Genomic DNA, 13552 nt, shown 5'->3' with positions numbered 1-13552 from the left:
CCTGCAGCTCACCCCAAAAATGCATCAGGCATACTGTCATGTTGTATAATGATGTTAATACCTAATAACAGAGAAGTAAATTGAACTAATTCCCTGCTTGGAATTACAGCCATGTCATGTACATAATTTCTGCACAAATGCAGTGTTTGACCTTATGGTGAAGCTGAAACAAAGTATCAGATCGGAGATCTGAATTATCATATTCACGCCACATGCCGCAAAGCGTACTCCCTCTGCACTGCGAGGCAAAACACTGCCAGCATTTATACATCCAGTCTTATGCGAGGGCGGGGTGAATGTGGTTTCCTCCTGACGGGTGGGTTGTAGTCATAAACGGGTGATCTGTGGATGTGCTGTGGTCCGGTGTCAGCCCACTGTGATCCAGGGCTTTAGACTGGTTATACCCAGCCAGGCGTCCGTCCTCTATCTGTACTCAGAGGCCATTGAAGCCCCACTAGCAGGATACATTGGCTAATGAGGTCAAGAAGGAGAGTAAAACCAAAGATGCACAATGTCTATATTAATTGTGCCCGAGTAACAGTTTTGTTAAAAGTTTCATGATTTCCTCCAATTTAAACACTTCTCATTAAAACTAGTTTTCACACCTGCAGCAAGTGTGTGTGTGTGTGTGTGTGTGTGTGTGTGTGTGTGTGTGTGTGTGTGTGTGTGTGTGTGTGTGTGTGTGTGTGTGTGTGTGTGTGTGTGTGTGTGTGTGTGTGTGTGTGTGTGTGTGTGTGTGTGTGTGTGTGTGTGTGTGTGTGTGTGTGTGTGTGTGTGTGTGTGCGCGCGCGGAAATAATCAATCCCCATAGCAGTAATCAATGGGGGGAGAAGTATGCAGCAATTTAGTTAATTAAAAGCTGGGGGGCATCAGACAATACTGGGCGTTAGATCTCCATTTTAGAGGTGGCATAATTATCTGCCATACTTTGTAAAATGGCTGATAGGGATTTCCTGCCCGGGCAAGAGAGCTCTGAATATTCATCAGGCATTGTTAAATGGTGTTTGTAGACACATTACCACTTTGGGAGATTCACTATAGCTCTTCTGTTACTCATCATAAAGAGCATCAGTACAAAACGATTCCATGGACCACTGTGTTAAAATGTAGTACCTTATTTGCATGTTCATCTGAACAGACGCACGTCTTGTCGACACTCAAACAACAACACGAGAGATTCTCCACCTATGTGCCAAAGAAAAAAACACCAATTAGAAGTAATCTGTAGAAGCTAAGTGGACTTATAGTGAAAGCCCAAATCAAATAAGAACACGAGGGATGGATTCCCTCTAATTCTAAGTCATTTTGATGGGCAACCTGAGCATGGTGGAGCATATGGCAGACAATTTCAGCTGTTTTGATAGTGTTCATAAACGGAGACCATTGCCATGCTTCATTTCAACCCAAGTGCACTTTGCCAAAGATAAATACAGCATAGAAAGATGACGGGGTGTAAATTGGTCCGTAATTGAATTCTCCGGGGGAAGACCTGCATGCAGATCTTCTCCCATACGTGTCACACCTACACATACGTGCAGGTTATTAGCACAATTTGCATTTGAGCAATTTTATGCAGGTGTCTGTTCATCTTTCTTTCCTCTTAAACTTGGTTTAATTTGACAGACATTTTGTTTCTGAAAATTGGTTTGCAAAGAGATTGTGGATATGCTTGCTACTGTATGTGAGAGTGTCTGAGTTGAACAGACTTCAGCCTCACCAGCCACAGTCATACTGGTCTGGTGTCATCCAACACAGTCATTTGGTGCCTTCCTACATTTCTCTGAAGCCCTAATAGCATTGAGGCATTGAAATGCATCACTTCAAGTGAGATGTCTTATCTCTCTTAAAATGAAACCTGCTGTTCAAAAGCATTTTCATGTGCATAATATTATTAGAAAAACATGAGCTAGTTCCTTCTGTTACCTAAGCTGCCTCCAGACATGCATTGAAGTCTGGACATTTTCCTGAAGTTCTCAGGAGGGGCTGCATGTGAGGGTCCAAGTGTTACTGTGGACATTTTCCGGAACTTTTCATGCCAGCCGCCTTGTGGAATTTTCTGAGAATGTCAGTATGAGCCCATATGAGGATACAGCAGGGAAATCTCCGGAAGATTCACAGTGAGCGAGTGGGCGTGTTGATGACTGTATAATCATTATGTTCTGCCTCCTGCATGCTCTACCCAGACGATGCCACAGAATGTTCCGTAGATTTTCCTGCTTTTCCTGTTCTGACTCGGACAATTTCCAGCTGCGAAAGACGAACTCTGGAAAATGTGTGTAAGCAGCTCTAGAAAATCTTTTATTGGTGGTGGAACTAACTAACAAGGCCTTGATAACAGTCATTTATCATAATAATTATGTAATAATATCACTACATAGATTGCTTGTTAACATTTGCCCCAACCTGCATATTGATGCGCACTTAAGGTGTTTCTGTGCCTGACTCAGGGTGTTCTCTCTCTAAAAGAGGAAGAGAGAGCCGCAGGGCATGCCAGTGTGACTCCGCATGTGGCTGTGGCTCGCTGTTTGAAATGTCTATAAAACATGATGGATATTGCAGTTTTTCTCCCTGCTCATGGGCTGACTAAGGACCTGCACTCACGAGGTCCACATAAATCTGTGTTAGGACAACTGTGGTCAGTTGTAATATCTTGCTATAATCTCGACTTTAATCACATCATGCATTTTTATTCTTTCTCTCTGACGACTTCCTTGTTTGTTTGCCCGTGTGCTGAGTTGTTTTCTTTGGCGTTGAGGGAGGGACATCTGGACCACAGCCATATCCCCATGTCCTCACACCACCCTGCAGTGAAGTACTTGTATCATGTCCATTCACATCACATCTCTGTCCTGGCAGGCCCCGAGCATCCTCTTCGGCTCGACCTGGTCCTCTCATGGAGGGAGGGGCTGTTGCACACATGGTACAGTCTGAGGACGACATTTTAATTAAAAGACCTGCTTCAGAGGAGGGAGGCTCCGAGGGTGAGAGGTGGACCATAGGGCGAGAGACATCTGCCCTCACAAGCACAAGGCAGATGGACACCTTTGGGGGCCCCTCTAATGCTAATTAATACGAAGATGAGACTATTTTATTTGTGACCTAAAGTATAAGAATGTTTGACGGTCATTTTTTATCTGATCTTAAAGGATAAAGCTGACGATGTTCAATTTTTTTTTGTTAAACAGGTCATGACTATATATTTGGGGGGGTGGGTACAGCGTGATTAAGAGCTAGTCCTGTCCAATGGTTGAAGGCGTAGGTGGCTGTGCAGTGGATGAGCTCTGTCAGGCCCACCCCCCCTACTCTTCCAAACATGGTTACTTCTGGGTTCAAAAAAACCAAGATGGCTCTGGCCAAAATGCTAAACTGGAGGCTTCAGAATGGCAGTTCACAAACAATTTGGTTACGTCACTGTGGGTTGTCACTTGGGGTTTATTCTTGGAATTAATGAACTGCAACAAAACTATAAACTATGAGCAGCCCTATCTTTTACCTGTGTGATGCTTTCTTAGTTACTTATATTTCTGGAGGCTAATCTGCCTCTGAGAACTGGAGTTTGTCATTTAAAGTGGTCAAAATAGTGATGTCTCTGTCTGGGGTTTACTTCTCTTTCAATTAAAATCAATGACAAATCAAATTATCAACTTCATCTCTAATTTTAGACAGTTGATTCGATGGATCTGTCTAGATTGAGCATAATGACCCTCTTATTTCAATCTCAATCAAATATTGCTTTTGTACATCATGTACAGTACACATGCAAGGAAAAAAGACAGTATTAGTCATAATAGTGTGTTTCCTGTTTATGATGTAAAACATATATGGTGAGATTATCTCATTGTTAATTCATGAGATCTTCAGATGAATAATAAATGTCCTTTGAGACCTGTGCCCTTCTGCCTACCCTTGTTATTAAGAGAATTCCAGATCATATCAGCCCAGCATGCTTCCTTTGGTGTCCTGCTGGAAAGCCTTTTTCAAAACTGGCCACTGATCCATCATGTTGCCTTGGTATTGCACATATCATACATCATCATGTATGATATTCTGTATTTTCTGCTCCTGTCTGCTGTAAAATTTTTGTTTGACATTTCCTATACTGCTCTACTGTGCTGCTGTCCTGGATTACCACTATAGTGTCTCTCCAGGCTTTGTTTTATTTTTTCTATTTATAAAAGATTCACTGGAATCATTTAGAGTTTTTTTTGCCCCTATGTGATAAATTGTGAACTTGATAAACATTTCACTAGCTTAACATTTAAATTACTACTAATAATAATTACTTTCCTCTGTGAAATGTGTGATTATTGTACTTGGTGTTGGAATGATACACTCCTCATTACTACTGTGTTTAAAATGGCAATAATTAAACATCTGCCACATTTCAATTATTTCCACTTGTGGGTAAGAACGGCCCCAAGCAAATGGGAGACTGTGCCCTATGCGTCTTGGGTATGAGATCCTGAATAATCTAGATAATTATCTCCCTCAGCAACAGGGTTTCCCCCCCCCCCCCCCCCTTTTTTCCAAAATGAATTACCATAAAATATTGTTAATTTTAATGGGAGACCTAATGCAACTCAAATTATTATTGCAAGATGGGATGAGGATGGAGATGTTGCAGAAGCCTTGAATCATTCACCCCGTTCAAGGAAGAGAAGCGGGGGAGGAGATAGTGATTTGTATATCAAAAGGTGGAGTCACATCTATTGTCACTGATTCATCTGAAAGATATTGTGGGTCAGTGAGTGGGATCGGATGGTTACTCTGATAAGTGAGTAACTGTATTACATACAGGTTTTCTTCTCATCTTTTGTGATCAGATTAGTAAAAAATGAATACATGCAGTTTTTAATTTTTTTCGTCCTGTTCTTTCAACATGCAGACACAGGCTCACACACACACACACACACACACACACACACACACACACACCCCCACACACACCCCCCGACCACAAAGGTCAAGCAATTAATCTAACCATAAAACACGATAAATTACGAAGACCAATTTTACAGAATAATCCATAACAATATCAGTGCTGGGTGTCCAGACTGTAAATACAGAGGCTGACTGCTGTGATGCATAGCTGCTGAAATCTGTGGTGGAAATAAACTCTTACCGGGGTGCCCCCCACTGAACGAGTGAAATTCAGGGTCAAGTTATTCTTCTTCCCCCTCTCGTTCTTGCTCTCAGTTGGTTTCTGGTGATTTGTTGGGTTTATGTTTTGTGACATGTACTGCTAACTGAGTCCCTTTGTGTTTTTCACCCCCTTTCCTCTCTGTTTTGAGTGAACAGCGCTGAAGCTCTGAAGGCAATGAAACAGCTCGGCTTCGTACACTAGATCTTTTCACCCTGAGGAGGATTTGCACCACAGCAGGGAAGTTTCTGTCAGCCTAAGCAGGATACTTATTTTACGTGTAATCTTCTTTCAACCTGCTTTCCATATCTTTTTTTTTTTTTTTTTTACAATATAAACCTCTTCTTTTTTATCAAAAGATCAAAACAAAACAGTCACCAGAGGAGTGCTTCAACCCTGTCACTCCTCGCTGACAGACCTGATCTTCAGTGAAAGTGAGTTCTGTGTAGGAGATGAGCTCCCAGAGGCGGTCGTTCCAGAGACGAGCGCAGGATATCAGTTCACCCCTTAATGAAGCAGCTGTAATCGCACTCGTACCGGATGGTCGTCTCTCATTAGCTCTCTGGGTGGAAAAATGCTCAGCAACTCTTTGATGTTGTCAAAGATTCCCACCACTGTGTTGAGAATAAAGAGTGTCTTCCTCCAAGATAGGGGAAGGAAGACGCTTCCTGTCTGTTGTGCCGAGGAATGTCAGGAAAGTGTTTGAGCTGGGAACCCTTTGTTTTGGTTCCAAAACATATTAAAGGAAAAAGAAACAGACAATTATTGTGATATGTTCTGGGGGAACCTAATTTGAGGGAGTGAATTGCACGTAAATGGGAAAACAAACAGCACTGTTAGACAAGAAAGAAAATGGTTAAAGGAAATAAAATGTGCTGTCCCTCTGCAGGTCTACTGACCTGTGCAACTTGTTTTCCTGCCTTTTGCTCAATTTATGCAAGGGTAGACTCTACCCTCATTGATCCTTAATAGAAATAAGTGGGGATAAATAGATGGGTGGATGAGGAGGGAGTTACTAACATATCTAAAGCACTTGAATGGCTGTTTACTGATGTTTTTGAACCTATTTGAGGCATCAGTGGCATACCTGGCATTTGATAAGGCCCCGCTCCAAAGTTGTGTTTTGGACAGGATCTCGGTTTTTATACACTTTGGCTCCGGCTGGTGAGGCTGCTGTCTGGAGATAACACTGAGACTCGCCACAGAGCAATTGGACAGAGGCTGAGAGATGAGAGAAAGCAAGAGAGGGAATGATTGTGAGGGAGTACGGGTGAAGGCAAGGGGCTAACACTTACTTTTCTCGACTCATTTTAGATTGTCTAGGGGGCTCCAGTCACACATGGGAGCTTCCCACGTTGGCGCTGATTAAAAGGCGCCAACATTCTCCAGCCCTCAGGAGAAGAGCTGCAAGGTATAATACCAAACATGGATGCCTCCCTAATTGTCTGCATACCTGTAGGGCACCGTAAGTTAGTCAGCTAGTTTGTCGCACTGTTTACTCACTGTGTATGAAGGGTAACAATTAAAGAGGAAAACTAAATGTTTGAAATGTAGCATAAAAGATTGGCATGTCGTCTTTTGTTTTTGACAATAAGTATAAAACAAGCTCAGTCATTTTTCAAATATTATAGGATGACCTTAAAAGTATGAAAGGAACCAGTCTAAAAGTCTTCTCAGTCTTTGGAAAAGAGCAGAACTTAGTGGGTAGCAGCACCTTTTTAAAGTAAATTATACTAGATTAGTCTGAGGGATCAGCTCAGTCTGTTCAACAATCACTTGTTTCTTTAAATCCGCTCTGTATATTGTTCATTCTTCATAAATGTATTGTATGTATACAGTTTCTCCCCAGTTAGACAGATACAAATTGTTTGTCACCTTTTTTAATCTACAGTTCTAAACAGCATTACAAGATTTGAAAAAATGACTGCAATATTTTTTTAGTGCAACAACTTCATATTCTGTCCTAAAAGATAGTGACTCATTGAAAAAGAGACATTTGAGGTAAAAAGATAAAGCAGGAACCTTCATAGTCTAAGTTAGCACAAAGTACAAAGTACAGCTGATGATGATTATGAAGGAGTTGCAGGTGCATGTACATGACCGTGCACTAAACCTCATGATGGCGGTACATGAAAAGTTGGGATTATCAAATTCAGTAGGTTTTATGCTTTGGGACTATGCGTGTCTGAACCAAATTCCATGGCAAATAGATAGTTTAGATGTTTGAGCTCCTCAGCAACTGTGGCTATATAGTGTTTGTTGTTTATTCTTTTTTATAATTGTTATTTGTGTCTTTATTGTGTAGATTCATGCAATTTATAATATTGCAGGTTCACATTGTTTTTACAGGCACTGGCCACCAACAATGTTAACTCTTAAATGATTAATTATAATGACATGGTTGATGCTGTAAAACTATAATAGGTGGAACTTATAATGAACATCAATGTAAACATCTTTATCTGTATTTGTAACTTTAAGCAACATTACAATGACTGTGCATCCCCTGATCTGGTGTAAACCTAGGAGAAATGCCTGCTCTTGGCTACGATGGTCACGGATCAATGCTTTCTGGATAGGTCATCTGCCAGTGAAAAAACACACCAGTGCACACATTAGACCAGCATAATTATACCAGGAGAGTTCAGCTCTCAGCTGAGGGAAATCAAGGTTTTAATTTAATTAAAGATAAGACTGCACACGAAGCATTGCGCTGTGTAGGTCTTCAGGTTTTACAAGCTGGTAGCCCAGGCCTGGCAGCTCTCTGGAGGAAAATTAAACGCTGACTGCTCTACTGTTAACATGGAAATCTACGGGCTTCACCACCGAGTACAGTCACAGCATCACCATGCGTGAACGTTATTGTGTTCGATGGCAAACCGTCTGTCTTTAAATGATCAGATGAACATAATGATCAGGATTTGGAGTGAGATCATTACAGAACTGGATCCGCCTCCCAGAATTTCAACCCCATGGGCGAGCTTCAGCCCGACTTAAAATAGCTCTGTTGACAGATGGTAGACCTAAGACCTGCCGTGAAGAGAAACAAATCATTATATCCCTGTGGAAAAAAAGGTCTAATTTAAATCATTTTTTTGCTCTCCCCCTCCTGCTGTGTTGCTCGCATGCAGAAATATATCGAGCACACATTCACAAACACACGAGGGCAAAACTTTGATTATTAATTAATGTCTGTTAAATCACTTTTTTTTTTGGTAGAATTCACAGCTTTAGATTGTGTTTATCCAAAAAGGATCAACAATGTGCTTTTCCTCAGTGTCTATTAAATGACTTACAATGTTGCATCACGCAACAATGGTGAGAAGCATGAGATCCTGAGCTGCTGCTGTTACAGAGCTTAGTGCTACTTAAACAGACCTTTAGATGCAGCACGGAGCTCTGGATTTTACTGCTCTCAGTAGACGCGCAATGTATCGACAGAGACTCTACTGAATTCTGATTACAGCCACTTTGTGACACCTGGGGGACAGAGAATAATTTCTTTAAAGCCATCATAAATATTCACAGCAACTTAATTGTGCGTGCTGAAGTGATATAAAGACCAACCAGCATCACACTTCTGGGGAATCGATGCTACTACTGAGCGGAATTCTTTGGCACCTCACTTGGACTTGTGAGGAGCTCACAGGAACAGTCCGTCTCTGATCTCCGCGTCGAACATTGCCAGCGTGCAGTTGCACTCGCTCGCTCAGCCCTGCCTTCTGCCTGCTTGGCCTCTCTGTGCAGTTGCAGCTTTCCTGAGACTCCACCACGCACTTTCTGCCATTGTTCCTCCTTCACGGTGCCTACCCCCCAGTCTTTTATTGACTATTCTACTAATTGCGGCCTGCATAAACAAAGCGTGGAGGAGACTTGGCAGTGTAAAATGCTCACATAATTAGTTTTGCAGGGGGGGAGGACTGTGTCTGTGGACATTGATCTGATGGTTTGCCGTATTGAATGGGTGAGGGAGGCACTCCTGTGGCGGTGACAGGTAGCCTGTCTCATGGATCACAGCCTCTTGTCAATACTACTCCCCCCTCTTCAGCGGTCTGCTGTTGAGCATTTCTTGGAGTGACACAGGTGCCAATTGATTCAGGGTCATATAAGGGAGGCATTTGTCGTAATTTAACACATAATTCCAGTGTGTTTTCATTGCTTTTCCATTCTGTCGTCATCTTCTGCCAAGCTTGCATGTCTTCATTAGAGAAAACAGACCAGCTCTCAGTTATGAATGCATATAAATGCATATATATTAAATGCAGAAATCAACGGATCAGTTTGTGACTTCCAGTGAAATTTCCTTTAAACAGTTTTTTAAAATTTTATTTGCACTGTTGTACTACAGGTGTCCTTTTTTTCCAGGTAAGTTGTGATCTTCAACGTGGTGTGACATACACCAGTACACTCTGTTGACACTGGAGGGGATGAGCTGGCGGAAGGCTTTGTGCAGTGGCGTGTGATAGTCGTTGCAGGAATTGAGATTATGATGATGAGAGTGTTGGGGTGCAGGTGCACCGAAAGCAGGGGAGGTGACCTTGGCCATGGTGGCGACCGCCGAGAGGAGCCGGCCATCTGTCTTGGTCCGTGAGGAGATGACCCAGCATCATTGTTTAGTCTGACGGGGTACACTGGGGTCACTGGAAGGGCCAGACCTCCCGGGTGGGGACCAGAATGTGGTGTCTGAGCTTTATGATGCTAAAGAGAATGAAGATGTAGACAAACAGTGTACAATGAATTATGTCCTGATTATTTTTTTTAAATGTTCAAACAACCTGCTATCTACTCTATTATATTGAGAGAATTCAGTGTAAAATAGAAGAATTGCTGCTCCGCACCGTGTCCACCTCTGTGGCCTCCATCTTTTTAAACCAGTGAAAAAGCCCTTGCCATCATTATTCTGTCATTTTGATGTGGCACCCCATAACCCTTTACCAATTTGTGAGGCATTTTATTGAAACGGTAAGAGAAAAAGCGATTTGAACATTCAATTCAAAATGCTCTTTTATTCTTTTTATAGGAATCGTTCCTATTCAGGAAACCCAGGCCTGCATGCTGCTGGAAAAAGCATTCGTATTCCCATTTTCCGTAATGGTGAGTGCAGCCTCCAAAAATAAGCATAACAGTGTTGAATCATTCAGAAATCGAAACTTCTCAAACTGCAGAATCCAAGAATGAGGTATATGCCTACGCGGTTTTGAAATGTCACCACCTCAGTCCAGTCAGATTAGTAAGAGAGATTTTTGTGTGTCCTCTTTGGTCCCATGGGAAAGGCCGAGGACCAAATGGAGTGATGGTACCAGACAAAGACGTTTGATGAAGCAGTCAGTCTGACAGGGACATGGCAGACCTGCAATCAAGGTGTTAAATGACTGGAGGGCCATAATGTCTTGTCCTTCCAGTTTAATCACAACCCCATAGCTCAAGTTTTTTTTTTCACTCGGCTGTATCAATCACCCGCCCTGTTTCCTTTCACATGAGACTTGACCCTCTCGTCTAGCCCCTGTCCTATTCTTCACTCTGACAAGTTTCACTTCTCACCTCATGCTCATTAGTCACCTTTGGTAGGTAATAACACAATTGCAGCAGGGTCTATATATTCACAGGATTATGGTCACATAAAAGGAGTCACTTCTTTTTTTAAGAGCGCTGTCACACAAAGCCAGCTCAGTCTGCGTGAATATGATAATGGTGCAGCTATTGAAAAAAAAATTGGGCCATCTTAAGCATGAATAGTTAAAAGAAACGTAGAAATGCGATGCCTTAATCACATCAAACTTCAAAGGCTGAGCTTTCAACTTTCTGGACTCCTGCTGGTTGCAAGTGGCAATGAAAAGCATCAAAGGGTCGATGTATAACATGCGCGCGCCGTCTTCGCCCCAGTAAGATAATACTAACTTTTTATACTGTAAAAATGTCATTTCGCAATGATGTCATCATGACATCATTTATACCACAAATGATTGGCTGCTCTAAATTAAGTCTTAAATATTGTTGGTTGCAAAATGTTAATGCATTACTACACTATATGCACCATTTTCTGGCAATGTGATTCCTACCATATGATCATAAATTAGTTTTCGATATGTATGAACCTCATTTCGCGTATAGTCCTATAGGATGCAGAGATACCTCAAAAAAATATTTTTTTTAACTCTGCGTGATGTAATTTTCTGACTTCCTGGTGACTTCTTCATTATATCATCTGATATCATATGATGGGGATTCATTTTCTGATCATTAAAAGCTTTAGATTGTCTTTCTAGCCCTTTTATTTGGGGAGATATCTTTTTGGACAATATTTTTGTTGACCTTGACCGATCAGCTCCAAAAGTGAGTCATCTGGAGCTATACCCTCCGGGGGATTCCCAGCAAGTTTGGTTAAAATCTGTCTATGCATTTGTTGAATGATGTTGTCAACACAGAGACTGGGCTGGAAACAAAATCCTGCCTCAAGCCATGCTGCTCGGTGTGCAGGGTTAACGGCTTTGGTCCTAGGTTGAAAGTGTCAACATAGACCTGTTAAATCCAGAAAAGTTTACATGATATTGGGCTTTGTCATTTACCAGAGAATAACATTGTTGGCGTTGGTTGGTTGATTTTGTTAACATGCACAAATATCCATTCTTGGAAGGTGCGCTGATTGTCAGGAGTGAAAGATGTATAAAAAGGACTAGCATCCTTTATTTGCTGTATCTTTTTTTTTTTTTTCCCCCCCCTTGCCGTGTTTTGTGTTTACATCATGGGTTTGACTCAAGTGGAATTTGTAGCCGTGTAGGTGTGTGGAGCTTCTTTCTTCAAGCTGACATGTCTCTGAAATAGTTAATTTCATGGTTGGCACAGTGCACCATCCCCCCACTGTATTGAGTGAGAGTTAAGACCGTATAAATGCATTGGTTTCTTAAACTGCACACACCTCTGACATTCTCCTGCCGCCCGGAGTCCAGTATGTGTGAAATGGTGTGCGGTGAATCCTGCTTCTTTTAGCAAGGCTAGCACCCCTTTTGATTTCATAGGCTCTATTACTATTCAATCTGGACCATGGCTACAGGCAAAATGTATATGGAGGGCTGCCACTCTATCAGACAAAATTATACTTTAACTGTTATATTTGAGTGCATAGTGCCTTTGGTGTAGTAGTTGATATATAGTGTGCCAAAATAATCAAACACAAAAACATTTTTATGGGTGAATATAAAAGCAGAAGGGAGGGGAAAAAAAGCGCCCATGCAGAAGTTGTGAGGTCTTGATTGGACAGTTTTATGTCTTGATTGAAATTTATGACTCTATGAATTTACCATATAGCAATCCCAGACAAGTAGTTGCATGAAAGCTGCACATAGTGAACTACACTGTTGCTATCAAATCAAATTAAAGTGTCACATCTGTGACCCCTATGGCCGGTTCACAGATGGAGATCCATCCAAAACACACTGTGCCCTCTGACCGTAATCTTGACTTCTGACCAGGATCATTGAACTTGATAGGATCGCGACCTTGTGGAAGATGGAACGTAGGAGACATAAGGTTCATGCTGACTCTGGCTTTTAGCAGAAGTGATTTTTATATGCACTTCCACCTGACACTGATATATGATGAGCTTTCTTTTTTTAAATTTTATTCCTTTTCATACAGCCAAGCAAACCTCGCAGACAGAAATGGGCTGCCTCCCTCACACACATTGTGTGCTCACATAAAAACAACATTTGAAATGTGTCGATGCCCAAACAGATAGCAAACTAGATATGAAACAGATGTCACCACAGATGGAGGGTAAACAGATGCATACATTTCTATTACACAGCAGAACTGTCATTCGTAGAAGTGAGGGATTATTGCGTTTGTGTTGAAGAAGAAAATCTGTGCCTGTTCTCTTTTGGGATTCATGGAATTCTAAACATTGGTGTCAATATGAAAAATCACCGCCTTTTATGCATTCCACTTGAAGCAATAAGGCAGAAATTATTGTTGCCCTTTGATTTGTTCTTGTTGAATCCTTTAGCTGTCAAACAATGTGGATAGAACTTTGGGACCTACAAGTGTGGTACAATGTTTCTATTCATCACAGCATCACAGATTTCATAATTACCTACTGAACACATTATTCAATGATACCTGCATCAATGAATATTTCTGTGATTCTTCCTTTTGGGACTCAATGCTAAATTCCATAACTGTATTGCAACCATGGACTTACTAATGCAGTTAGTGCTAGTTGTGAAAGGCCATTTCCAAGGATTATCACATCATTAATCAAAGGTCAAACATTTTATCCTACAGAAGAATGTTCAATGAGTTTATTTAAATTTTCGGTGTCCACCTTAAACTCCCTTCTCTCTGATAACATGCAGGAATTTTTGATTAACTGCCAGAACAGATTAGAGTCGTCCTGTCTCTATTAGTAATACGGTG

General features: G+C 41.5%; 1 protein-coding gene and 1 long non-coding RNA gene across 9 annotated transcripts in view; one reads left to right on the top strand and one right to left on the bottom strand.

Moving 5' to 3' along the window:
• Positions 1-13552, top strand: part of c15h14orf180 (chromosome 15 C14orf180 homolog) — a 135991-nt gene that overhangs the window by 18868 nt on the left and 103571 nt on the right. For 2 of the 8 annotated variants that reach the window (XM_035610169.2, XM_035610163.2), the window contains exons 3-5: positions 5299-5574; positions 6455-6551; positions 10161-10234. The exons of 1 other annotated variant lie outside the window; for it this stretch is intronic. The gene's annotated coding sequence lies outside the window, so the exon portion shown is untranslated. Of the gene's footprint in view, positions 1-5298; positions 5575-6454; positions 6552-10160; positions 10235-10483; positions 10502-13552 lie in introns of those variants that run through there. 5 more of the 8 variants (XM_035610165.2, XM_035610164.2, XM_035610166.2 and 2 more) reach the window with 5 other exon arrangements.
• On the bottom strand, positions 9444-11284 carry LOC118286063. Its single transcript, XR_004785304.2, has 2 exons — positions 10682-11284; positions 9444-9838 (listed from the first exon to the last, which is right to left on the bottom strand). It is a non-coding gene; the product is annotated as an uncharacterized LOC118286063 (long non-coding RNA).

Source organism: Scophthalmus maximus, chromosome 15 (assembly GCF_022379125.1).
Source record: "Scophthalmus maximus strain ysfricsl-2021 chromosome 15, ASM2237912v1, whole genome shotgun sequence".
NCBI classification, from domain to species: Eukaryota; Metazoa; Chordata; class Actinopteri; order Pleuronectiformes; family Scophthalmidae; genus Scophthalmus; species Scophthalmus maximus.
Note: the sequence above shows the minus strand (reverse complement) of the source record. Positions and strands in the feature narration are given on the sequence as shown.